At 51.7% G+C, this 26,591-nt stretch overlaps 1 long non-coding RNA gene across 2 annotated transcripts; it reads left to right on the top strand.

The window, feature by feature from the left end:
• Window positions 1–16,529: 16,529 nt before the first annotated feature.
• On the top strand, window positions 16,530–18,055 carry LOC142046094 (uncharacterized). 2 transcript variants are annotated; one of them, XR_012655011.1, is made up of 2 exons: window positions 16,530–16,774; window positions 17,424–18,055. It is a non-coding gene; the product is annotated as an uncharacterized LOC142046094 (long non-coding RNA). The 2 variants fall into 2 exon arrangements; XR_012655010.1 differs by having other exon boundaries at window positions 17,421–18,055.
• Window positions 18,056–26,591: the final 8,536 nt, after the last annotated feature.

Raw genomic sequence — 26,591 nt, 5'->3', positions numbered from 1 at the left:
TGGGGCCTGGAGCCGCCTCTGGGTGTGAGTGCTCGCCACGTGCACCAGTGCCAGAAGTTTTTCCCCTAGCAGTTCCCTTAGGGGAGCGCCCTAGCTACCCCTGCAGTGGTGCCTCCCTAGCGAGGTAGAAGGGGCACTGCGTGCTCCCCCCACCCTCAGTTCCTTCTTGCCAGACAACTCCGACAGAGGGGAAGGAGGACGGGATGTGAAATAGACATGAGCAACACATCTCGAAGAACACCAGTTATGGAAAAGGTAACGGTCTTTTCTTGTTCAAGTGATTGCTCATGTGTATTCCACAATAGGTGATTCCAAGCTATATCTGTTGGAGGCGGGTAGGAGTTCACAAGTTCTCGGGACGGAGCACAGCCCTGTCGAACCTGGTGTCATCCCTGATTTGGAAGACGATCTCATAATGCGAGGTGAACGTGAGAACTGTAGACCACGTGGTGGCCCTACAAATGTCCTGAATGGGGACACGGGCCAAAAAGGCAGCTGACGAGGCCTGTGCCTGAGTCGAGTGCGCCTTCACAATTGGTGGCGGGGGAATACCCGCCAGAGCAGAACAGGTACGGATGCACGAGGTGATCCAGTTGGAGAGCCGCTGACTGGAGATCTGCCAACCTTTCATGCACTCGGCCAAGGCGATGAACAGTTGTGAAGACTTTCTAAACAGCTTAGTCCGCTCCAGGTAGAAAGCCAGAGCCTGTCTCACATCCAGCATGTGGAGGTGGCGCTCCTCACTGGACTCATGGGGCTTGGGGCAGAGGACTGGCAGAAAAATGTCCTGACCATGTGGTAGGTGGAGACCACCTTTGGGAGGAACGACGGGTGTGGGCAGAGCTGGACCTTATTTTTATGAAATGCCGTGTACAGGGGCTTGGAGGTCAGGGCCCTGAGCGCCAAGATCCACCTAGCTGACGTGATCACAACCAGGAAGGCCATCTTCCACGAGAGGTGTGACCAGGAGCACATGGCTAATGGCTCAAACGGGCGCCCCATGAGACAGGCCAACACCAGGTTCAGGTCCCACTGCAGGACAGGGGGCCTAACATACGGGAAGAGGCGATCTAACTCTTAAGGAATTGGTCAGTCATAGCATGGGAGAATACTGTGTGGCCCTCCACCAGCTAATGGAAGGCCGATATGGCCGCCAGGTGCACCTTGACTGACAAGGGCACCAGGCCCTGGGCTCTAAGGTGAAGGAGGTAGTCCAGAATAAGATGGATCGGGGTGGCCACCAGGGAAATGCCCAGCTCATCTGCCCATCTAGAAAACCAAGACCACTTTGCCAAGTAGGCTCAGCATGTGGAGGGCATCCTGCTTTCTAGGAAGATGTGCTGAACCCCTTCTGAGCATGTCTTTTCCTCCTGACGTAACCATTGAGCAGCCATGCCGTGAGGTGGAGTGCTGCCAGGTTGGGGTGGAGGAAGCGGCCCTGGTCCTGGGAGAGCAGGTCCGGGCAGGATGACAACGGCCACGGCGGAGCGACTGCCAGGCCCATGAGGGTCCCATACCAATGCTGCTGGGCCATGCCGGGGCAATCAGAAGGACCCGGGCCTTGTCCATCTTTATCTTTTCCAGGACCTTGCCGATTAGTGGGAATGGGAAAAAGGAATAGAGAAACTGGCCTGACCAGGACAGGAGGAAGGCATCGGAGATCGAGCCACATCCCAGCCCCGCCCCGGAGCAGAACCGGGGGCAGCAACTGTTCTGCTGAGTTGCAAGCTCCTGGGGAGTTCCCCACACTTGGAAAAGTCTGTGCACCACCTTTGGGTGGAGAGACCATTTGTGCTGAGAGGAGAAGTCCTGCTCAAGTGATTGGCCTGCACGTTCCGGGTGCCCGGCAGATGGAAGGCCTGTAGGCAGATGTCATGGGCTAAACAAAAATCCCACAGCCTGAGGGCTTTGCATCAGAAGATCGGGCCCTACCTTGCCTGTTGATGTAGAACATTGAGACACGTGTTGTCCGTGAGGACCCTGACCACCTGGCCCTCCAGGTGCGAGAGGAAGGCTATGCACACCAGCCGTACCACCCTGAGCTCCTTGACATTTATTTGTAGGGTCAGATCCTGAGCCGACCACAGACTTGGATCTGAACGTTCCCCACCTGGTTCCCCCATCCCAGGTCTGAGGCGTCAGACACCAGCTCCAGCGACGGGGCCCTGTCCCTGAATGGGACCCCTTGGAGCATGTTTCTCGGGGAGGACCATCACCATCGGGAGGTGATCACTGGCTCAGGTACCGTGAGGACTTTGTCCATCCTGTCCCTGGCCTGGGAGAACATCGAGGCCAACCAGAGCTGGAGGGTCCCCATCCTGAGTGTGACATGATGGACCACATACGTGCACACCGACGTGTGACCCAAGAGCTGGAGGCACGCTCTCGCTATTGTCACTGGAAACCTTGTGACCCTATTGATGAGCCCCTTCAGGGTCTCAGACTTGTTCAGTGGGAGGGAGGCTCTGGCTGACAAGGCGTCCAGGGCTGACCTGATAAACTCTATGCATTGAACTGGGACTAGCGTGGACTTGCTGTTATTTACCAACAGGCCCAGGGTGGCACACCTGGACAGAAGGAGTGCCACGTGATCCCGCACCTGCGACCGGGAGTTGCCCTTGACCAACCAGTCATCCAGATAGGGGAAGATCTGGACCCCACAGCGCCTGAGGTAGGCCACCACCACTGACATACATTTACTACCGTAAATTGGTAGTGTTCCTGCCCCACCGTGAAATGGAGGAAGCTCCCGTGCCCCTCGAATATATGAATGTGGAAGTATGTGTCCTGCAGATCGAGGGTAGCATACCAGTCCCTGGGATCCAGGGAGGGGATGATGGAGGCCAGGGAGACCATGAAGAAAAGACAGTTACTCACCTATGTAACTGTTGTTCTTCGAGATGTGTTGCTCATATCCATTCCAGTTAGGTGTGCACGCCGCGCGTGCACGTTCACGTTCATGTTCGTCGGAAGATTTTTACCCTAGCAACTCCGGTGGGACGGCAGGTCGCCCCCTGGAGTGGCACCGCTATGGCGCCTGATATATACCCCTGCCAGCCCGTCCGCTCCTCAGTTCCTTGTTGCCGGCTACTCTGACAGTGGGGAAGGAAGGCGGGTGTGGAATGGATATGAGCAACACATCTCGAAGAACAACAGTTACAAAGGTAAGTAACCGTCTTTTCTTCTTCGAGTGCTTGCTCATATCCATTCCAGTTAGGTGATTCCCAAGCCTTACCTAGGCAGTGGGGTCGGAGTGAGATGTCGCAGAGTGCAACACGGCGGAGCTGAAGGCTGCGTCATCCCTAGACTGCTGAACCAGGGCATAGTGGGAAGCGAAAGTATGCCCGACAGATTTCCTGAATGGGCACGTGAGCAAGAAAAGCAGCTGATGAGGCCTGAGCCCTGGTGGAGTGCGCAGTCACGTGGCCCGGGGGGGCGTGAGCCAAGTCATAACAGGCACGGATGCAGGACGTTACCCAGGAGGAAATCCTCTGCAAGGAGATGGGTAACCCCTTGACATGTTCAGCCACCGCAACAAAGAGTTGGGGGGTTCTGCGGAATGGCTTAGTTCGCTCTGTATAAAAAGCGAGCGCCCTACGGACGTCCAGTGAGTGCAGCTGCTGCTCCCTGTGAGACGAATGGGTTTTGGGAAGAAGACAGGTAGAAAGATCTCCTGGTTAACATGGAAAACCGATACCACTTTGGGAAGAAAGGCTGGGTGCAGCCTCAGCTGCACCTTGTCCCTGTGGAACACAGTATACGGGGGATCTACCGTGAGGGCCCGAAGCTCCGAGACTCGTCTCGCTGATGTGATGGCCACCAGGAAAGCGGTTTTCCATGAGAGGTAGAGAAGGGAGCAAGTTGATAATGGTTCAAATGGAGGGGACATGAGCTGGGACAGAACCAGGTTAAGGTCCCAGGTAGGGGCAGGGCGGCGAACCTGGGGGTAGAGACGCTCCAGGCCCTTAAGGAACCTAGTCACCATAGGGTGAGAGAACACCGAGCGGCCGTCCCCTCCTGGGTGAAAGGTGGAGATGGCCGCCAGATGAACCTGGAGAGATGAAATCACTAGGCCCTGTTGCTTGAGGGACCAGAGATAGTCTAAGATATCAGCAATGGAGACCTCGGTGGGAAGGAAGTTCCATTCCGCGTACCAGCACGTGAAACGCTTCATTTGGCTGAATACGGCGCTCTCGTGGAAGGCTTCCTGCTACCCAGGAGCACCTGTTGCACTGGGGTAGAGCAACGGAGCTCAGACCGGGTCAGCCACTCAGGAGCCACGCCGTGAGGTGGAGCGACTGAAGGTCTGGGTGACGGAGCTTGCCGTGGTCCTGAGTGATCAGGTCCACGTGAAGGGGCAGAGGGACAGGGACGGCTATGGAAAGATCCAGCAGCATGGTGTACCAATGCTGTCGGGGCCACGCTGGAGCTATCATGATCAAGCAGGCCTTGTCCCAGCGCACCTTCAGTAGGACCTTGTGGACGAGCGGAAACAGTGGAAAGGCATAAAGCAGGTGCGTCCTCCACGGTACAAGGAAGGCGTCCGCCACCGAACGCGGTGAGAGGCCTTGAAAGGAGCAGAACATCCGGCATTTCCTGTTCCCGCGGGATGCGAAGAGGTCCATTTGGGGAAACCCCCACCTCCGGAAGAGTGAAAGAGCAACGTCCGGGCGAAGGGACCATTCGTGGGAAAGGAAGGATCTGCTGAGATGATCCGCCAGAGTGTTCCGAACCCCCCGAGAGAAAGGACACGATGAGGTGAATAGAAGTCCCAGAGTCATAAGGTCTCTTGACACAGGGGAGAAGACCTCGTGCCGCCCTGCTTGTTTATATAATACATGGTCGTCGTGTTGTCGGTGAATACCAAGACACAACGGCCCTGCAGGTGCTGATGGAAAGCCTGACAAGCAAGGTGGACCACTCTCACTCCCGGACATTGATGTGGAGGGCTAGCTCATGATGTGACCACAGGCCTTGGGTTCGCAGGAGCCCGAGGTGAGCTCCCCAGCCCAGGGAGGAGGCATCCGTTGTCAGGGACACCGAGGGTTGGGGCAGATGGAACGGGAGCCCCGCACACACCACAGAAGGATCCAGCCACCACTGGAGGGAGTCTAAGACGTCCTGGGGAATGGTGACAATCATGTCGATAGGATCTCTGGCCGGACGGTATTGTGCATTGAGCCAGGACTGGAGGGGTCTTAGGCGGAGCCTTGCGTAGTTTGTTACGAACGTGCAGGCGGCCATGTGGCCCAAGAGGGTAAGGCAGGTGTGCACTGAGGTTAAGGGCCCTGCTTGCAGTCTCCGTATGATGGCTGCCATAGTTTGGAACCTCAACAGAGGCAGAGAGGCTTTGGTAAGAGTGGAATCCAGGGTGGCGCTGATAAACTCTATCCTCTGAGTGGGGATTAGCGTCGATTTTTCCACATTGAGCATTAGACCTAGGCTTAAGAAAAGGTTCTTGACAATGCGGACGTGACTGAGGACTTGTGCCTCGGAAGTCCCCCAGATAAGCCAGTCGTCTAGGTATGGAAATACGTGTATGCGACTGCGGTGAAGGTGGGCGACGACTACAGCCATACATTTGGGGAACACTCTTGGGGCTGTAGATAGGCCGAATGGGAGGACCGCGAATTGGAAATGTTGTCGGTTGACCACGAACCGAAGGAACCTCCTGTGGAGTGGAAAGATGGCTATGTGGAAGTAGGCATCTTGCATGTCAAGGGCAGCATACCAGTCTCCAGGATCCAGGGATGGGATAATGGTCCCCAGGAATACCATACGGAACTTCAACTTTACTAGGTATCTGTTGAGTTCCCACAGGTCGAGAATAGGTCTGAGACCTCCCTTCGCCTTGGGGATCAGGAAGTAGCGGGAATAAAACCCCTTGCCCCACTCGAGCTTGGGAACCTCCTCTATGGCTCCTTTGGCGAGGAGCGCTTGCACCTCCTGTAGGAGGAGTTGCTCGTGAGAGGGGTCCCTGAAGAGAGACGAAGGAGGTGGGTGGAAGGGAGGGTTTGAAACAAATTGAAGGTGGTATCCAAGTTCCAACATGCGTAAGACCCAGTGGTCCGATGTTAGCTGGGACCACGCAGGGAGGAAAAGGGAAGGATGGTTGGAAAAGGGAGGGGACGGATCCGTCAAAGAGACTGGTACAATGCCCTCGGGCGCACCTTCAAAAGGAAGGTTTTGGCCCGGAGGAAGGCTTGGAGGGGTTCTGGTTCTGGCCTCCTGGGTTGCCAAATTGTCTGTGGCAACCATTCCTGCCTCACCGTCTGGCGAAGTCTTGCCTCTGCTGGGGTTGGGGGTAAGGCCAATGTTGCTGCTGCGGCCGGAAGGGCCTGCGTTGGGTTACGGGCGTATGCATCCCTAAAGAGCACATAATGACCCTATTGTCCTTCAGGCTTTGCAGCCTAGGGTCAGTCTTGTCAGAAAACAGCCCTTGGCCCTCAAATGGGAGGTCCTGAATGGTATATTGGAGTTCCGGGGAGAGGCCGGAGACTTGCAACCACGATATACGGTGCATAGTAACGCCAGATGCCAGAGTGCAGGCGGCTGAGTCCGCGGCATCCAGGGAAGCCTGTAGGGAAGTTCTCGCAACCTTTTTGCCCTCGTCGAGGATCGCAGAGAACTCCTGACGTGCTTCCTGTGGAAGCAGCTCCTTAAATTTGTCCGCTGCGGCCCAGGTGTTATAGCTGTAGCGGCTAAGGAGGGCCTGTTGATTGGACACACGGAGCTGGAGGGCCCCCGCAGAGTAGACCTTCCGGCTGAGTAAGTCCATGCGTCTCGCCTCTTTTGATTTTGGGGTCGGGGCCTGCTGACTATGGCGCTCCCTCTCGTTCACAGATTGGACAACGAGGGAACAAGAGGGAGGGTGGACATACAAGTATTCATACCCCTTTGAGGGTACCATGTATTTACGTTCCACCCCTCACGCGGCAGGGGGAACAGAAGCCGGAGACTGCCAGATGGTAGTGGGATTGGCTTGAATGGTTTTAATGAACGGAAGGGCAACCCTAGTGGAGGCATCCGCTGACAATATGTCCACCACTGGTCTTGTATCTCTGAGACCTCCTCAGCCTGCAGGTTCATGTTCTGTGCAACACGCCTGAGGAGGTCCTGGTGCGCCCTGAGGTCAAGCGGAGGGGGGCTGGTAGATGAGGTTCCAGCCACAGCCTCGTCCGGGGAGATTCAAGAGGAGAGACCAGGCAGGTGCAGGTCTGCAGAGGACTCTGCCTGAAGAACTGCGTCCGACTCCGCAGGGGGCTCGGGGTCCTGAGGCTGGGACAACCTTTCCTCCGTGGGAGGGGGAGGAGGACGGGAAATCGTGGCCTCCGGTACCCTGTGTTCTGAGACATTAGAACATGAGGGACCCGACTGAAGGCCTTGGGCTTGATGGTACGCCCAAGGCATCCAGAACCCCCACTGCTGCAGTCCATGCTCCTGAGGCTGGGGTTCCTGGAACAAGGCAGCAGGTACGTCGGTGTCCGGGGCGTATGCACTGTCCGCCTGAGAGGACACAGACAGTTGGCAGGACGGCCGGGGGGGGCCGAACGAGGCTGGTATGGGTCCCTCGCCCTCATTGGTGAAGACCTCCTCGGTGCCGGGGACCGGTACCGGGAATCATAATGGTGGCGAGATTGAGACCGGGACCTGCCACCAGCTCGGTGCCGGGAGGTCGACCGGGATCGGGAACGCCGAAGGCGAGAGCGGCTGTGTGAGTCTCGGTGCCGGTAGCGATGACTGGAGCCGGAGCGGTGCTGAGAGTACTGGGCCAGGCGTGAGATGGATCTCCGCCACGAGTACGACTGGTACCGCCTAGGTGAGCGGTGCTGGGACTGCGAGCGGCGTCTAGATCGAGACCTTCCACGAGACCGGGAGCAGTGCTGGGACCTTGATGGAGATCAGTACTGGCTCGCCAAATCCAGGGAAGGAGGTCTCATGGCTGCAGGCTTGCCTCTAGATTGTAGAATCCACACCGGCGGTGCCGGGGGTGGAGGCAGAGCAGACTCGATCATCGCGATAAGGTCCCTGGCTGAAGAGAATGTTTCTGGCGTAGAGGGGACCGTCAGCTCGACCACGGGTCTCACCGGGGAGCTCTCCAAGATCGGACTCGACAGACCTCTCAGGGCTGGAGTCGACGGTACCACTGGCGTCGGTGCCGCAGCAGGAGCCGGTGCCAGGTGGTCCACATGAGCCTGCTTCGCAGGTGTAGAGGAAGCCGACAGTCTATGGTCGGGACCCTGCACCGGCGAAGGCCGGTGCCGAGGCGTCTTCGTGGGGCTGGCGCGGTCCGGTGCCGGAGGGGCGGTGTCGGCACTCAGTGTCGAGGATGGAGGGTTAAGAGCCGCGTCCATAAGGAGAGTCTTTAAACGATGGTCCCTCTCCTTCTTGGTCCGCGGCTTAAAGGCCTTACAAATGCGGCACTTCTCAGACACGTGCGATTCCCCAAGGCACTTTAGGCAGGAGTCGTGGGGATCGCTCGTGGGCATCAGCTTTTTACAGGCCGAGCACAGTTTGAATCCCGGCGAACCGGGCATGAGCCCGGGCACCGGGTGCGGGGAAGGGCTAGAGCCCAAGCCCGCTAAACTATAAACAATAACCGATCAACAACTATAAAACTAATTACTCTATACTCTAACGATAACTATATACAACAAGAGATGAGTGAACAAGGACAAGCTAGGGAAGTGGAGGACAGCTATGCTGCGCTCCACAGTTCCAACGACCGACACGGCGGTAAGAAGGAACTGAGGAGCGGACGGGCCGGCAGGAGTATATATCAGGCGCCATAGCGGCGCCACTCCAGGGGGCGACCTGCCATCCCACTGGAGTTGCTAGGGTAAAAATCTTCCGACGAACGTGTACGCACAGCATGCACACCTAACTGGAATGGATATGAGCAATCACTCGAAGAAGAACTTGAGCTTCACCATGTATTGGTTCAGGCCTCACAGGTCCAAGATGGGCCTAAGCCCCCCTTTGGCCTTTGGGATAAGGAAATATCGGGAGTAATATCCCTTGCCCTTGAACTCCCTGGGTACCATTTCCACCGCTCCTAGGCCCAGGAGCAGCCCCATCTCCTGCTCAAGCAGAGCCTCATGCGAGGGGTCCCCCAGGAGGGACAGGGCTGGGGGGTGGTTGGGTGGGGAGGAAGTAAACTGGAGGGTGTAGCCCCAGGAGATGGTGCCGAGGATCCATCAGTCTGAGGTCAGCCGCAACCACTCTGGGAGGAAAGCACACAACAGATTGGAGAAGGGAAGCTTTATTGAGGGTGGATCCCTGATAAGAACTGGCAGGGTGCCCTCGGACGTCCCATCAAAACCACCTTTTCCCCGCTTGCTTGCCCAGTCTGGGGGGCAGGCCAAGACTGCCTCTATGGGCACCTCTTATAGTCCTGTGACTTCTTATAAGGGGTCTCGTGTTTTGGGTGGGTCGCCTGAGTGGGAGTCTGCTGCGGTTTGAACTTAGGTTTAGCCGGAGCTGGAACGCAGAGACCCAGAGTCTGGAGAGTCATGTGGGAGTCTTTCAGGCCATGCAGCTTTGTAACCGTTTGTCCTGGAAACAGAGCTTTGCCGTCAAAGGGGAGGTCCTGCAGGGAGGTCTCCGCCTCGCTGTGCAGCCTAGAGAGCAGGCGCCATGACGCCCTTCTCCTGGACACCGCAGAGGCCATGGACTGCACGGCCATGTCCGCTGCATCCAAAGCTGCCTGTGGGGTTCCCCTGGCAGCCGCTGTATCCTCCTCCACCAGTGCTTAGAACTTCTTCTTGTTGTGCTCCTGGAGGGAGTTCTCGAACTTGGGAAGGGAGCCCCACAGATTGGTTTGCCACCTGTCACTGGAAGCTCGAGGATGAAGACATTTTCCTTCCAAAAGAGCCCAGCCTCCTTGAATCTTTATTTTTCGGAATAGGGGTTGGCTGGCCCTGCCATTCCCTGTGGTTGACCTGCTTGACCACCAGGGAGTTAGGAGCAGGATGGGTGTATAAGTATTCATGCCCCTTGGCAAATACTTGTGTTCTGCTCTCTTAGAGATGGGGGCCAATGAGCTGGGGTTTGCTACAGGGCATTTGAAATTTTCGCCACCCCTTCATGGAGAGGCAAGGCCACCCTGCCCGGTGCTGAGGAAGACAGCACATTAAACAGGGAGTCCGAGGGCTCCTCCATCTCCTCTGCTTGGAGGTGGAGGCTTGATGCCACCCTTTTTAAGAGTTCTTGGTGGGCCCTAAAGTCCTCCTGCAGGACGGAGGGAGGAGGGGCCATAATCGCCTCAACTGGGGAGGGTGAGGAGGCCGCTGTGGTACTTTGGGCATCTACCAGTACTGGAGGGTCCACCACCTGGTCGGTCTCCAGGTACAGTGCTGAGGATCTACGTCCCACTGACTCCTTCTTCGGAGATCTGGAGAGGGAGGCCGATGATCCTCTTGAGACTCCAGCCACTGAGTGAGCCCCCACTTGGGGCTGAGTCGGGGGCCATGGTGCTCACTGGTACCATTGGACCGTCCACAGGGCCCAGTGCCTCTGCACCTGCTGTGGCACTAGTGGAGCCAGCTGTTTGGCCTGGCTGGCCTGACCCATTGATGGATGACTTTAAAGGGAGGCTGGGCTGACATACGACCTGCCGCTGTCCCTGGACCAGGAGGAGCGGCGGCGCCAGGAGCAATGCCAACCACGGGACCGCAATCACGACGTGGAGGACTGGTACTGTCGGTAACAGCTGCTTCGCAATCAGCTCCGACAGGTGGACCCATGATGGTGAGATGCTGGCGATCGATGCCTGGGGCTGCGGAGGGGGTGCTGTGGTGGGGTCTGGAGCAGGACGCTTAATGGGAACGACATTGACATTCGTGCCATGATCGGCTGTGATAGCCCCTCCAAGATGAAGACCTTTGGCGACGTCTGCCTCGGTCCTGTCGGTGTTTGCTCCTCAAGGTGGAGCGGTGCTGAGAGTCTCAGTCAGACAGAACCCAACCAGACAGCCTGGTGGACGTGGAGGGCGATCCACATGGACTTTGCTCTGAATGGTTTCTGGGCAGTTAATGGCGTCGGGAACATTCCCTTGGCCGAGACTGGTATCAAGCCGGGGGCGACTGCAGAGATCTTAGCGGCGGCTTGCCTCTGGAGCATGGGGCCGACATCGGCAGTGCTCCTGGTACCTGCATGGACATAACATCCTGGGCTGCCTGCAGGGCCTCTGGGGAGGCCTGCTCCGAATGGGCCGGGCTACTCCACTTGAGTCGGAGGCCTAGAGGCCGGTGGGGATTGAGGACTGCCTGACGTGGGTCTAGCATCTGTCCCAGGTTTACTCTGGTGCTGCGGTGAAGAAGGCTTCTTCCTAGCTTTCTTGGCATGCCCCATGGACGGAGTGTGGTGCCAACTAGTCGATGGTGCCGGAGGGTTGCCGCACACCTACACCAGGGTGCCTGATGCCGACTCATAGAGTGGTGCACTGGAGCCTGGGTCAGCGCTGACTCCATCAGGATGGCCCGGAGCCTAATGTCCCTTTCTCTCTTGGTCTGAGGCTTAAATGACTTGCAAATCTTGCAGCGATCGCTGAGATGGGTTTCTCCCAAACAGCATAGACAGTCTGCATGCGAATCACTCAGTGGCATAGATCACCTACAAGTGTTGCACGACTTAAAACCAGGGGCATGCCCTGGCCTGGGCGCTCTAGCTAAACCAAAACTAACTAACTACAGGCACCATACACTGAACGAACAAGCAGTTTCGGAGATGAGCTACAGCAAAGCTAGAGCAGAGCAGTTCTGAAGCACCTTCACTGGCGGCAAGAAGGAACTGAGAGTTGGGGGAGTGCGCAGCGCCCCTTCTACTGTGCCATGGAGGTGCCACTCCAGGGGTTGTTGGGGCACTCCCCTACGGGTACTGATAGGGGAAAAACTTCTGGCACTGGTGCATGTGGCGAGCACGCACACCTATTGTGGAATACACATGACCAATCACTCAAAGAAGAACTCCAACTTTATTAGAAAGACTACTGGGAGTCCAGAACATAAAACCTCTCACCCTAAGGGGAAACAGGTTATCTGACACCAATGTGGGACCCCTGGTCATATAAAACCGAATTGTCCAAACCTTAAAAACACCCCACAATCTGCACCCATAATAAATTCCAATGCTGTTACTCTGAATAGAGAGGCTAACCATGTAAGCACCAACACTGCCACTTTGAGTACAAACACCAACCTTGCTGGTGTTAATGCTAGCACTTTAATTCCACATGAGGTAGTGGAAGAGGAAAATAGCCTCAAATTATATTAGGACTGAGATGTGGAGGGGTAATGAGGAATTCATAAAGTGTGCAAAGGTCAGTGGAATTATGTGTACAGGATAGTGAGACACTGCATCTGATATTTCTTTAGTTAAAGGGGAATTGGTCAGAGAGGAACTGCTTTGTTGCAAGATAAGAGTGTGAACGTATTGTCTCTCTTTGAGGTTTCTGTAAAAGTGCCTTTGGCCAGAATCTAGAGAAAGTTTTGAAGGTGATATGGTGGTTCATATTAGAGAGTTGTTACCTGCTGATATCTTGATTGGTAATGATCTTTCAACTATGTTTAATCAGGATAACATCGTGACCAGGTCACAGGGAAAGTATGACTGATGCAGATACTCTGCATGATGTTAGTGAGGGAAACTGTGAATAGACAGAGAATGTGTCTCAGCTTGTGCCGATTCAGAATTTGTCTGATGTGTCAGAGATGGCTCTGAACTTGAATGGAATACAGAAGGAGTTTATTATGGTGCAGAAAAATGATGTTTCATTAGAGAGGGTCAGAACTGATGCTCAGACTCAAGCCCCAGCTGGGGAACAGAAAGGCAGATTTTTCATACAAGATGATTTGTTATAGTAAATCTCTCCAGGGAAAAAGCATCCTTGTGGTAGTATTTGCAAACAGCTTGTGATACCAGAGAGATATAGAAAAGTTAGCTCATGATGGTCCATTTGCAGGGCACCTGGGAGTGGACAGAACGTGTGACAGGCTAAAGCAAAATTTCTACTGGCCTCATCTTTTTGAAACAGTAAGAGATTATTGCAGAAGCTGTGATTCACGTTAGAAGTGCAAAGGAACCTAGTAAGGTACCCCTGTAGCTGTTATCCATTATCGGGGAGGCATTTGCAAAAGTGTCTGTGGATATTGTGGAACCACTCTCTAAACCTTCCAGTAATGGAAAGAAATATATTCTTATCTTGGTAGATTTTGCTACCAGATAACCCTGAGGCAGCAGCATTGTTTAATATTGAGGCAAAGACAGTGGCTATAGCACTGCTTACTATTTTTAGCAGAATGCATTTTCCAAAATAAAATTCGCACCACAGTCTGACAAAATTTATGTCTGTTGTTTTTAAGCGGTTATGGGAGATGTGTGAAGTTAAACACAGAAAAGCTGCTCCTTACATAGGTGCCGACTTCCCCTCTGCCCAGTGGGTGCCCCTGGCCCCGCCCTTGCCCCTCATTCCGCCCCTTTCTCAAAGTGCGTGCCCCTTCCCCATCTCTTCTCTGCCTCCTCCCCTGAGCATGCCACGTCCCCGCTCCTCCCCCTCCCTCCCATAAAGTCCTAAGCGCTGCCAAACAGCTGTTAGGTGGGGGTAGGGGGGGAAGTGCTGGGAGGGAGGGGAGGAGCAGGGATGGAGTGCCCTTGGAAGGGGAGGAGGCGAAGTAGGGGTGGAGGGAGCTTGGCTGCCGGTGGGTGCAGAGCACCCACTAATTTTTCACCAGGCATGCTCCAGCCCTGGAGGACCCACAGAGTTGGTGCCTATGGCTCCTTACCACCCAGAGACCAATAGTCTGGTGGAAAGAGTCAATGGAACATTGAAAGTTATGCTGAAAATGTATGTGAGTAGGCCCCAAAATGACTGGGACATTTTGCTTCCATATTTCCTGTATGTGCACAGGAATATATCCCAAGAATCTACAGGGTTTGCTCCCTTTGAGCTACTGCATGGAAGGCAGGTCAGGGGATGCCTTGATAGGATTCCTGATTCTTGGGAAGGCAATCCTGAGGAGACAGAGCAGCCAGTGGTGGAGTATGTGTCTCAGTTTAAACAGAATTTACAAGCCATGATGGATTTGGTTCAGCGGAATGTTAGGAAAAGCCAGCAAGTTCAGAAGGCTTGGTATGATAGGCATACTTAGGAAAGGGCGTTTGAAATTGGAGATATATTGCCTATGCTAGATCCCATGAGAAAGAATAAAATGCAAGATATTTGAAATGGACCCTAGGAGGTAGTGGAAAGAGTTAATGAGGTTACCTATAATGTGAGGAAGCCCCATTGGCAGAGGAGTTGTGCAAACAGTGTATGTCAATAGATAGAGTTGTGAATATGATTTGCTGAGCTGAGGAAGAGACTTTGTCTGCTTTGTCTGTCTCTTTAATTGATATGGTTACAGAGAGCAAAGAGGAGACACAGCTTGAAAGTACTGAGTTGGAAGAGGGTTTAACTCCAGTTCAAAAGAAGGAAATATTAGCTCTATTGAAACACCATAGGCAGACATACTCAAATCGGCCATGGTTAACTAGCAAGAAGATGCACTCCATTCAAACCACAGGTCCCCACCCAGCTCCTAGCAGGGTTTACTGAGGCAAGGGAGAAATGCAGAAACAGATTCAGGAAGAGGTGGAGAGCATGTTAGCAATGAGAATAGTTACTAGTTCCAAATGCCCATGGGCATCTCCTATTGTGATGGTACCCCAAAAGGACAAAACCTTGAGGTTTTGTGTGGATTATAGGAAGCTGAATGCTATCACTCAACTTGATTCTTACGCCATGTCCAGAATAGAGGATCTGCTAGATGTACTTGGAGAAGCAAAATTCATAAGCACACTGGATTTAACTCAAGGGTACTGGCAAATTCTCTTAGATGCTGATACTCGAGAAAAATCTGCTTTCATAGTGGAATCTGGTCTATATGAATTCAAAGTTTTTACTGTTTGGATTACGGAATTCAGGAGCCACATTCATGATAAGTTGATAAGTTTATGGAGGGGATGGTATGATGAGATAGCCTAATTTTGGCAATTAATTGATCTTTGACTATTAGCAGTAAATATGCCCAATGGCCTGTGATGGCCTGGCTCATAAGTGAAGTCCTACAGGGATTGGAATCTCTTGTAAGGGCTTACCTAGATGATCTAGCCATTTTCAGCAGCTCTTGGCGAGATCACATAAATCACAGGGGAATGTTACGAAAGCTCAGGGAAGACAACGTGACTGTTAAAGTTTCTAAATGCAAAATGGGAGCCTCAGAGGTATCAAACCAGAGACACAGAGTGGGCAGTAGGCTGGTTTGCCCCAAACCCTTGGAAGCAGAAGCCATTAAAATCTGGCCTGCCCCTAAAACAAAGAAGCAAGTCCAATCCTTTATTGGTCTGGCCAACTACTACAGGAGGTTTGTAAAGGGGTTCAGAGACATTGTTGCTCCCACAACAGACCTTACAAAGAAAGGAAAACCAGACAAGGTGATGTGGACAGGGGACTGTGAACAGGGCTTCCAGAGCATAAATGAAAGCTTTATCTACAGAATCTGTCCTAGCCAGCCCTGATTTTGAGAAACCATTCCTTCAGAGCTTGGATGCTTCCAGTACTGGATTTGAGGCAGTGCTCATGTAAGAAGGGGAGGATGGTAAGAAACACCTCATTGCATATGTGACGTTATTGACAGAATCTGTAACCGTATAGATTGTTGATGCAACCACTGTTATATATTTGCAGCAAATATTGTACAAATTTTGTCATATAAGGTGTCTATGGAAAGGTTATGATTTGCTGGTTATGATTATGCTATCTGTATTTGTGTACCATTTTTGTATTTAAAGTTATGAATATTGGCTATGTACTTGTATCGCAATGTGTTTGATTCCAAGAAGCCTTAGGACTTGGCTACACTGGAGAGTTGCAGCACTGGTAGTGGCTTTACAGCACTGCAACTAACTCACCGTCCACACTTGCAAGGCACATATAGCGCTGTATCTCCCTGGCTACAGTGCTGGTTGTACTCCACCTCGGCCTGGGGAATAACGACTATAGCGTTGCTGATGCAGTGCTGCTCCGACAGTGTGGCCACCAAAAGCGCTGTTATTGGCCTCGGAGGTATTCGGAGGTATCCCAGAATGCCTGTTCAGCCACTCTGCTCATCAGTTCGAACTCTACTGCCCTGGCCTCACGTGACCTGCCCTTTAAATGCCCCGGGAATTTAAAAAATCCCCTTCCTGTTTGCTCAGCCAGGTGTGGAGTGCAATCAGTGAATCTTTCCAGGTGACCATGGCTCCACGTGGCAAACAAGCCCCAGCATGGAGCAATGGCGAGTTGCTGGACCTCTTCAGTGTTTGGGGGGAGGAAGCTGTGCAGTCCCAGCTGCACTCCAGCCGTAGGAATTACGATACCTATGGGGAGATATCAAGGGCCATGCTGGAAAGGGGCCATGACCAGGACGCGCTGCAGTGCAGGTTTAAAGTGAAGGAGCTGCCTATTGCAAAGCCCGCGAGGGAAACCGCCGCTCCGGCGCTGCCAGCATGACCTGCCATTTTTACAAAAAGCTGGACACGATACTTGAGGGTGACCCCACCACCAATCTGAGGACCACGATGGACACTTCAGAGCGGGGGGAGGAGGAGGAAAGCGAGAGTGAGGGTACTGGGGTGGGGAGAGACACCCCAGAGTCCCTGGAGGCATGCAGCCAGGAGCTCTTCTCAAACCAGAAGGAAGGTAGCTAGTCGCAGCAGCTGGTACTTGGTGGAGGACAAACAGAGGAGCGGGTTCCCAGTAAGTGGCTTTTATTTTCATGATGGAAATTTTTCGGGAGAGGAGGGAGGGTTAGGGCTGCATAAATGCATCCCTAGATGCAGACTAGTGCATTGATGTGGTCTATCACATTGCGGTAATCAGCCTCGGTAATCTCTTCAAAAGTCTCAGCCAGAGCGTGGGCAATGCGCTTGCGCAAGTTTATTGGGAGAGCCACTGTGGTCCTTGTCCCAGTCAGGCTAATGCGTCCGCACCACTGTGCTGTGAGGGGTGGGGCGACAGTTGCTGCACACAGGCAAGCTGTACAGGGGTCAGGGCGGAATCCGCATTGCTGTAGAAGACCCTCCCGCGCTTCCCAGGTGATCCGCAGCAGTGAAATGTCTTCCAGGATTAACTCCTGTGGAAAATGTTGGGATAGCGTTCAGTGTAGGTGCCCCCTGCAGCTGTTTGCTTTCCCCAACGCACAGAAACCCCGAGGACTGTAGAGCCCTAAAGCATTAGTACCCCTTACTCACCATTTCGGGGCTCCCATGGGTTATGTGCACTCTCTTTGGGATGGGAAAATTATGCTATTGTGAAGATGGTTAAACTCCTTAACTGTGTGGGAATAACTGTCTAGTATAAACAATGCTGCCTCTGTTAAGTGTCGCATTTTTTGCCTTTACAGAAGCAACCTTGAGATCTCGGCTGCCCGTGTTATCAACGTCTCAAAGACTACAAAACCTCCGGAAGAAGCTGTGAAAAAGCAAAGAAGACATGCTGCAAGCAGTTATGAAGCACTCTGTCACAGAGAATCAAAAAGTGCAGGACTGGAGGGAAAGGGAAAGCAGTCTCTGCCAGAAAAACGCAGCGGACAGGAAGAAAAGCACAAAGCAGCTGATAAGCATCCTGGTGTGCTAAGCGGACTCTATCCGGGCACTCGTAGCCATGCAGACAGAGCACTACCGCACCCGCGCCCCCACCCCATCCCAAAGCTTTTTCCCTTGTGCCCCAATGTCAACTCAAAACCCCCTTCCCCAGCTTCCAGGTTCTTACCACCATCAGCTGCCTCCAACACCTCTGTGTTCACCAACCAGCCCTGAGAACTACGACCCTTACCCTCTGCACTCAACTCCCATCATCATGCAGTATAGGCATCCTGAAGTGCAGCAGTCATTGCACAGCACTCCAGACAGGACATATTCAAACCTGTGACTGTACAGTTCACCATCCCACCCCCCTGCCCTTTTAGGTTCCCAAAAAGTTGTGTATCTGTCAATAAAGTAATTTTCTTTTCAATAAATGAATTCTTGGCTTTGAAAACAGTCTTTCTTATTGCAGAAAGTAAAAGACACTTTAATCCAGGAAAGAAACAGGCACTGCAAATCAGCTTAGGAAACACAGATTCCTACTAACATTGTAACCACTGCACTTCACTCCCATGCAAGGCACCAAATATTACTGTTGGTTTTCAGCCTCAAATTCCTCCCTCAAGTCATCCGTAATCCTTGCAGCCCTGTGCTGGGCCTCTCTAGTAGCCCTGCTCTCTGGCTGTGCAAATTCAGCCTCCAGGCGTTGGAGCTCAGAGGTCCATGCCTGACTGAATGTTTCACCCTACACTTCACAAATATTATGGAGGGTACAGCACGCAGATATAACCACAGGGATGCTGCTTTCCCCCAAGCCGAGCTTCTCATACAGAGATCACCAGCACCCCTTTAAACGGCCAAAAGCACACTCCACAGTCATTCGGCACCGGCTCAGCCTGTAGTTGAACTGGTCCTTGCTCCTGTCAAGGTTCCCTATATATGGTTTCATGAGCCATGGCATTAACGGGTAAGTGGGGTCTCCAAGGATCACAATGGGCATTTCAACATCCCCTACTGTGATCTTCCGGTCTGGGAAAAAAGTCCTGGCCTGCGGGCTTCCTGACGAGGCCATGTCTCGAAGTATGCCGTGCATTATGGACCCTTTCCGCATGCCGCATGTGTTACTGTCATGAAACGCCCACGTGAATTCCACAAGTGCAGGAGACTATAGGAGAAATAACCCCTTCCGATTAACGTTACTCGAGGGTAGGTGGGGTAGTGCCGAATAGCATATGACGTCTCTCTATCTCCCCTCCACATTAGTGGAACCCTATTTGTGCATAAGCCATCACACGTCCCTGTCCGTTCCCCAGGTCAGCATGTTCTTCTTCAGAGGCTGATTAATGGCCCTCAACTTGCTCCAACACGACTCCAACGTCGCTTCTCCACTGTCCAACTGTCCACCGATCTTGTCGCTGTCTGGATTGCATCCAGATTCAATAGCCACCGCTTCTTCACTGGTCAGGGCGCTCTCAATCTTGTGGTCCTTCCACCCAGGGGGGAGCAACTCAGGCACTATCAGTCCATGAAAGTGCTTTTCGTCATCCAAAAGTTCTGCACCACTGTCGTTATCCGACTTCCGTTGACGACTATTCCCACACCTCAGTGCTTGTTTCCAAGCCAAAAGCGGCGTTTCATCCGCGGTTAACTGAGAATTTCTGGTGAACTGGCCACAAGAATTCTTGATGTAGTCATTGCGACTTCGTCGCGAACTAGCTTCTCGTCGGACTCCCTCATACTGGATCTTAAGGAGATATTAGACTTCAAACTCGATTCCACACGTGGTATGTTTAGCTTGTCGGAGACTCATCCGCAACGTCCTGCCTCGCTTCTCCCTCAGCAGTTTGGTGGCTCCATGTTCCCACAGAGAATCAGCGTGCACAGAAACCGTTGAGGAGTCAGTGGTGCCAAACGTTGGCATGGAAACGTATTGCTTGGATGTGAAGCACACGGCATCACGGGGCGTCTGGACAGGAGCAGAATGACGCACCTCCGCCCCCTTCCCACAACCCATGGCACCAGAATGGGAAAAGGTGCTCTGTGGGATAGCTGCCTATAATGCACCACTCCCAACACCGCTGCAAATGTGGCCACACTGCAGCGCTTTCCCTACACAGCTGTACGAAGACAGCTGTAACTCCCAGCGCTGCACACCTGCAAGTGTAGCCAAACCCTTAGTAAAGCATTTGCTCAGCTTCTTGAGAAAGGAATTTGCAAGTTAAGTGCCCAGTCAAAAACACTTAATGGACAATGGACCTTGAAAGACTCCAATCCACGTAAGAAGTCTACCTGGGGGACATTCAATATAGCATGTGAGCAATGGCTGCTGCCTATAAAGAACTAAGTCATGCATGGACATGTGACTTGCCCATGTGACTCCAAATTCTATTTTGCTCTAATTTTCCACAGTAAGAAAAAAAGAGGTGTTCTTAAACCTGAAGAATATAAAAGGCAGCTGTCTCATCTCCATCTTGTCTTCAACCCTACTTCTTGCCTCTGGAGGGACTTTGCTACAAACTGAAGCTCTGAACAAAGGACTGAATGACCCATCCAAGCCGGGGATGTTCTCCAGAGACTTGATTTGAACCTGCAGCTTATTCCATCACTGCTACAACCTCAAAACAAGAACATTGCCATTACTGTATGTAATTGATTCCATTTAACCAATTCTTGCTCTCATCTCTATCTTTTTCCATTTATGAATAAACCTTTAGATTTTAGATTCTAAAGGATTGGCAACAGCCTGATTTGTAGGTAAGACCTGATTTGTATATTGACCTGGGTCTGAGACTTGGTCCTTTGAGATCAGGAGAACCTTTTTTTCTTTTACTGGGGGGGTATTAGTTTTCATAACCTTTCATCCCCATAAGGAGTGGTGCTGGTGGTGATACAAGGGAATTGGAGTATCTGAGGGAATTGCTTGTATGACTTCTAGTTAGTCAGTGGGGTGAAGCTGAAGTCTTCTGTTTGGCTGGTTTGATGTGCCTTAGTAATTAAAGGAACCCCAGCTTTGGGCTGTAACTGCCCTGCTTTAAGCAATTTGTCCTGAATTGGCACTCTCAGAAGTGTCCCATCAAAGCCAGCATCATTGCAGCATACTTAAGCAAAAAGCTAACATCAGCTGAGCAAAATTACGCAACAATAGAGAAAGAATGCTATGCAATTGTGTGGGCTGTTAAGCAACTTATACCCTTATATTTGTACAACAGAAGGTTCACCATATTAAGAGATCACGCACCTCTCATATGGCAGCATAGAGCTAAAGGAACCAGTTCCAGGTTGCTTCGCTGGAACATAATTCATATTAAAGGGAACAAAAATGTGCAGATGCATTGTCAAGAATGGGGAAGATGCACCCAGCAGTGTCTGGGACACCCCTTTCTGCATCAATTTTGTGTTGGGGGTGTGATGCTGGCAAACCAGGTCAGATTGAAAACAGCAGACCAAATAACCTATGTATGAACCTTAAAAGCATCTCAGGAGACATTGCAATATAGTCAGGCCAATTGTCTTATTGAGTATAAGTAACAAAGGGATCTCAGATGGGCTGGTAAACATAGGCCCATTCACTTGCGTAGATAATCAAGAGTAAATGCTAATTGTATTTGTCTGTATTTACCTACATCTTGTTAGAAGTGTATCGATGTAACCAAATTAGCTTGTAGTTACTAAATCCTTTTCATGTCTTGTAATGCTACATTACTGTACTCAATTGTTTCTAGATCAAAAAGGATGTGTTGGCATTTAGATGAAACTACTGAAGTAGAAATTTTATTCCCCTCATCTCTCTTTGAAACTTGTGAATCTACATTGTGGACCACCCGCAAACCATCTTGGTAGTTTGAATGGCTATTACTAAGTGGATTATCTTTGAATGGCTCATTGGATAAGGATCACGGCCTGTGGGCATTTGCTTTTTATCAAAGCCCATATGGTGAGGATGACTGTCAGCTTGTCAACCTGTTTCAACTATAAGAGAAACCTTGGGCATGATCCTGCAGCTCTGATCTTTCTGGGTGTTGCCAGAGGGCTATTCCAGATGCACAACAGAACTCCCCAAATCCATTTAGGAAAAACCCTGAGGAACCTATGAAAGAACACTACAAGACTTATGCAGAATTAGCAGACATTATTTCTCTGCTAACCACAGACACCGACTTTCCATTGTGCTGGGGAGGTGCTCGACCCCCGGCTCTGCCCCATACGCCACCCCCACTCCACCCCTTCCCTTAAGGACACACCACACCTCGCCCCCCACCCTACCTCTGAGGGGTCCTGACCCCCCCCCAGTTTGAGAACCCCTGGCTTATAGCAAATAGGGCATATCTACACCGCAAGATTCTTTTGGTGGCAGATAGTGTGCATACACACAGCGCCCCCCAGCACAGGTATACATAGCACTAGCAGCACAGACAGTAAGGCATGGCTTAAGCTAGTAAAGACACCCCTGAAGGGCGTAGATACATACCCGGAGTACATACTCTACACTTGCTCTACTGGCCAAGCAGTGCCTCCCATCTGCACTGCTATTTTTAGCAGCATAATGTCCTGCTGCCTTCTACACCTGGAGTCCTTCACCTCCTCAGGAAGAGACTCCGGCAACAGGGAAAGGTTCCAGCAGAAGGGAAAGCTCTAGCAGAGGAGGCACTGAAGGAAAAGGCTCAGATTTTCCCCTGCCAGAGCCTTTCCTTGTGTGAACAACGTGCTTTTTACTGTGGTGTTGCCTGTCCAGTACACTCTACTGAACAGGGTGTAGTGTAGACGGAGCCTTAGATTACATAACACTTAATTCCCAAAGTAAGTGTTACTCCTGGGTAGCAATCAGTACTTAAATACCAACAAGGAACAGAGAGCCCAGGTCAGGAATACTGATTCAAGTACTCCTCCAAGGGGATGGGGCAAGTCCACTTTGAAGAGGATTGGCTGAGCTGTGGCACCAGGCAACAACCAGCCAGAGGGTGTTACTCTCCCTTGAGTCCCTCTAGTGTTTTTATGTTTTGTAACCTCAAGCAGGACTGATACCTACGTCCAAGAGCAAGGATGAAGCCTGGGATATGGATCAAACTCTGCCTCCACAACTGGGAAACTGAAAGAGGCAATGCTATTATCAGTACCACCAAAGCTACACAAGCTGACATCTCCCAGCGTTATCTCACTCCTGAGTGGTGCTACAAAATCTAGATATCTGGCAAGCACCTCTGTGACATAAATCTTGCATCTAGTCATCCAGGATGATTTGCCAAACCAGGACGTATCCTCTTACATCTGGTTGTGCAAGGTAATATTTGAAAAGACACAGACTGAGGGCATGTCTGCACTACAAAATTATGTCTACTTAAATTATGTTGGCATACAGCTGCTGCAGTTATTACATGGCTTGTGCATGTGCACAGTGCTCCTTGTATGGATGCAGAGTGCAGTGCACCATGGGTAGGTATCTTACTGTGCAACTCATTGCATCCAAGGCAGGGTGTTTGGGAAGTTTTGCAATGCCTCATGGGGCCAAAATGAATCATGCCAGGGTGACTGGGAGCATGGATTCAACTTCCCATAAGGCAGTGTTCTCCATCCCGTAATATTTCATACCTCTTTTCAAAATCCTCACAAACCTGTGTCCCTCTCCTCACTGGCCACCATCTCTGACAGAAGCATGGAGCCTGCACAGCTCTGCACTATTGTCATGAGTGTTGTGAGCATAGGGCACCTGATCCTGCAGTATCTGCAGAGCTGCCAGAGGGTCTGTGGGAAACATGATGGGAGTGGGACATAGAAAGAAACCATTCAAGGTTGTTGGCAGCACTCACAGAACAGCTACAGATGGTGGAGCAATTGTTCTGGGCCCAAAAAACAAGCACTGACAGATGGGATCACATTGTCAAGCAAGTTTGGGATGACAAGCGGTGGTTGTTTTGGATGTGCAAGGCCACATTCCTAGATCTGTGTGCCAAGCTCACCCCAATCTTCCAGCACAGAGACACCAGAATGAGAGCCACGCGGTCAGTTGAGAAGCAAGTGGTGATTGGACTGTGTTAAGTTGCAATAACGATTGCTATAGGTCAGTCAGGAAATCCATCACAGGGGCAGATGTCATGCAAGTGTGCAGGGCCATTAATTGCCTCCTACTACACAGTGAATGGTTTTGCACCAATGGGCTTCCTGAACTATGGTAGGGCAACAGATGGCGCACATATCTCTGTTTTAGCACCAACCACAGAGTACATTGAGAGAGAGGGCTATTTTTCTATGGTAATGCAAGCACTGATGGATCACTAGAGATGTTTTCTTGATATCACTGAGGGCTGGTCAGGGAACGTGCAGGTGCATGATGCATGTATCTTTAAGAACGCAAGACTGTTCAGAAAGCTACTGTCACGGACTCACAGATCGTGCCCACACTTGGCCCTGTGCGGTCCGAGGGGGGTGCCCCTTTCAGTGAGACAGCCCTTCTCGGGGGTCCACTCTCTCTCGGGGTCAGGCCCCTCCACCTCCTGGAGCCGCACCTCTCTGAGCCTTAGCATGTCTGTCTCTGCCGTGGGCCCCTCCGGGAGTCCACGCACTCTGGACCCCTGGCTCTTCACCCCCAAGGGCTGATGCAACCCTGTTCTCTCTAGCCAGAGTGAACTTCTCGCACGCAGTAAAACAGGAGGGTTTATTGAGAGGTGAACACAGCCAGGAAACTTCTCAGGGCCTCAGGCCTGGGGGGGGGGCCGTTTTTCTTCCCCAAACCCAAAAAAAACCCCAGCACAAATCCCAGTCTCCCTGCATCAGGTGGGCTCTGCCTGCTGCCCCTCACCAGCCCGAGCCCCCGCTTTCCCAGCTGCGTCTCTGCATATCCCGCCTCAGCCCCGCCTCAGTCCATAGTGTCTTCTCTCCAGTGTAAACAGCGGTCGTAAACAGGAAGGCCTGAGTCCCTCTCTGGCAGCTCTTCTCTGGCTGAACCGGCTCTTTATGTCAACAAGGTCACCGGGGTCCTCTCTCTGCAGCCATTGTCTTCCCACTGGCCAGAACGGGTTGTGTCTCTGGGCTGGGGTCCCTCTCCGCGTCCTCTGTAACAACAAATCCTCTCCCCTCACCTCGTTAAACCAGTAACACCCAGGTACATTGAGTCCCACCCCCTGTGCATGCAAACCCTGGAAAAGACAAAAAACCCCAAGAAAACCCCCACTTCGTCACAGCTACAATCAGGGACTTTCTTTTCCAACTGGTGGATTATAATCAGGAATGTTGAAATACTATAGTGATCCTGGGAAACCTAGTCTACCCCTTGCTCCCATGGCTCATAAGGCTGTACACCAGATACCTCAACAGCACCAAGGACCGTTTGCACTACAGGCTCAGTAGGTGCAGAAGAACAGTTGAATGTGCCTTTGGTCATCTGAAGGGTTGCTGGTATTGTCTATTTATGAGACTGGACCTCAATGAAAAAAAATTCCAAAGATTATAGCTGCCAGCTGTGTGTTGCATAATATCTGTGAAGCAAAGGGGGAAAAGTTTCCACCAGGCTGGAGGGCGAGTGAATGGCTGTCTGCTGAATATGAACAGCCAGATACAAAGATTATGAGAAGAGCTCAGCACAGAGCTGTATGGCCCAGGGAAGCTTTGAAAGACCATTTTATGAGGGGCCAGAGTAGTGTGCTCTAGCTGGCCTTGCTCTTTTGCAGCTCAGTATGAATCTTGTAATGAGTGCTATGTGTGTAGTAAAACAACACTGCCAATGCACCTTGTAATACTGTCTGAGAACGATGTGGGTTCTGAGACAGGAAACTGGTGAGTGTCAGACACGCTCAGCACCAGCCTGCATATGTTAACAAATAAAGATGAATTATGTTTCAAAAAATAGAAGTTTATTCTGTAACATGAACCAGGTATAAAGTATTAAACATTTAGAACTTTATAAAACTTGATTAAATTAAAGGAACAATTTACAAAGGGGAAAGAACTGTCATTTTATATTTCAGGTGTGCACACACCAATCGTGTCTTTCACAGGTCAGTGAACGTGCAGCTGTGATTGTTTTTAATGTCCCCCGGATAGGATTGGTAGGGGCAGTGCAGTGGTCCTTGATGCCATGTAGAATGTAGAGGGGCGGTGTAAGGAGGTCTCAACACTGAGTTGTTTATGGGCTGCAGAGGGAGGTAAGCTTGGGATTCTTGGACCTGCAGGTCTACCAGAATCTGCAGGATCTGTTTGCTGCCTGAGAAGCACCATTATGGTCTGGTGCATCTCCCTCTCCTCTCCACTCCTTGCTTCCCCAAGCTGTCTGCAAGGGTCATCCTCCGATGCAGCATAGACTTACATCTCCTAGAACATATGATCCTGAGTCCTCTTCTTTCTCCACCTTATCTGGTTCAGGCGTTCTGTGGGTGTGGAGGGGGAGACCCTAAAGGCCACACCAACAGCAGCTGCAAACACACAGGGGTGCCATTGTCAGTGTATTCACAACAGAAATTAAACCTTAGGATACTGGACTCACTCCCCTTGATCCCCAAAAGTTGTAAGCACTGCATTCTCACTCCTTCTTGGGCTTGATACAACATTGCGCCAGTTACAGCACCAGCTATGGTGAGTATATGGCTTATGGGCTGGGGGGATGATTGGGGAAATGAAGGTGGATAGCTCACAGCTATTAATATAGTTGTATAGGGTAATAGAACTGAATAGTGGCACTGTTGTCCCCTGGCAGGGGTGATTTTAGCAAGTATCTCACTCCTGAGGGTAAAAGAAGCAGAGAGAATAGCTACTGCTGGCATCCTGATGCCACTTGGGGACATATGCTACTAGCCCAGGTACTGCAATGGTGCCTGTTGCAGTTATCACTGAGTAGTGTGGAAGTGTTCTACAGTGGCGGAAGAAATAAGGCAGCGCTCCCCAGAAACCCTCGGCAGAGGATTGCAGAGTGCCTCCATCACAGTTTCATCACAAGCTCCGTGGAGGATTCACAGGACATCTTGGACAGTATAAATGAACTGCTCTGCATGGTCCCTTCTGCC

The sequence above is a fragment of the Chelonoidis abingdonii genome, chromosome 1 (assembly GCF_003597395.2).
Source record: "Chelonoidis abingdonii isolate Lonesome George chromosome 1, CheloAbing_2.0, whole genome shotgun sequence".
Classification (NCBI taxonomy): Eukaryota; Metazoa; Chordata; order Testudines; family Testudinidae; genus Chelonoidis; species Chelonoidis abingdonii.
Note: the sequence above shows the minus strand (reverse complement) of the source record. Positions and strands in the feature narration are given on the sequence as shown.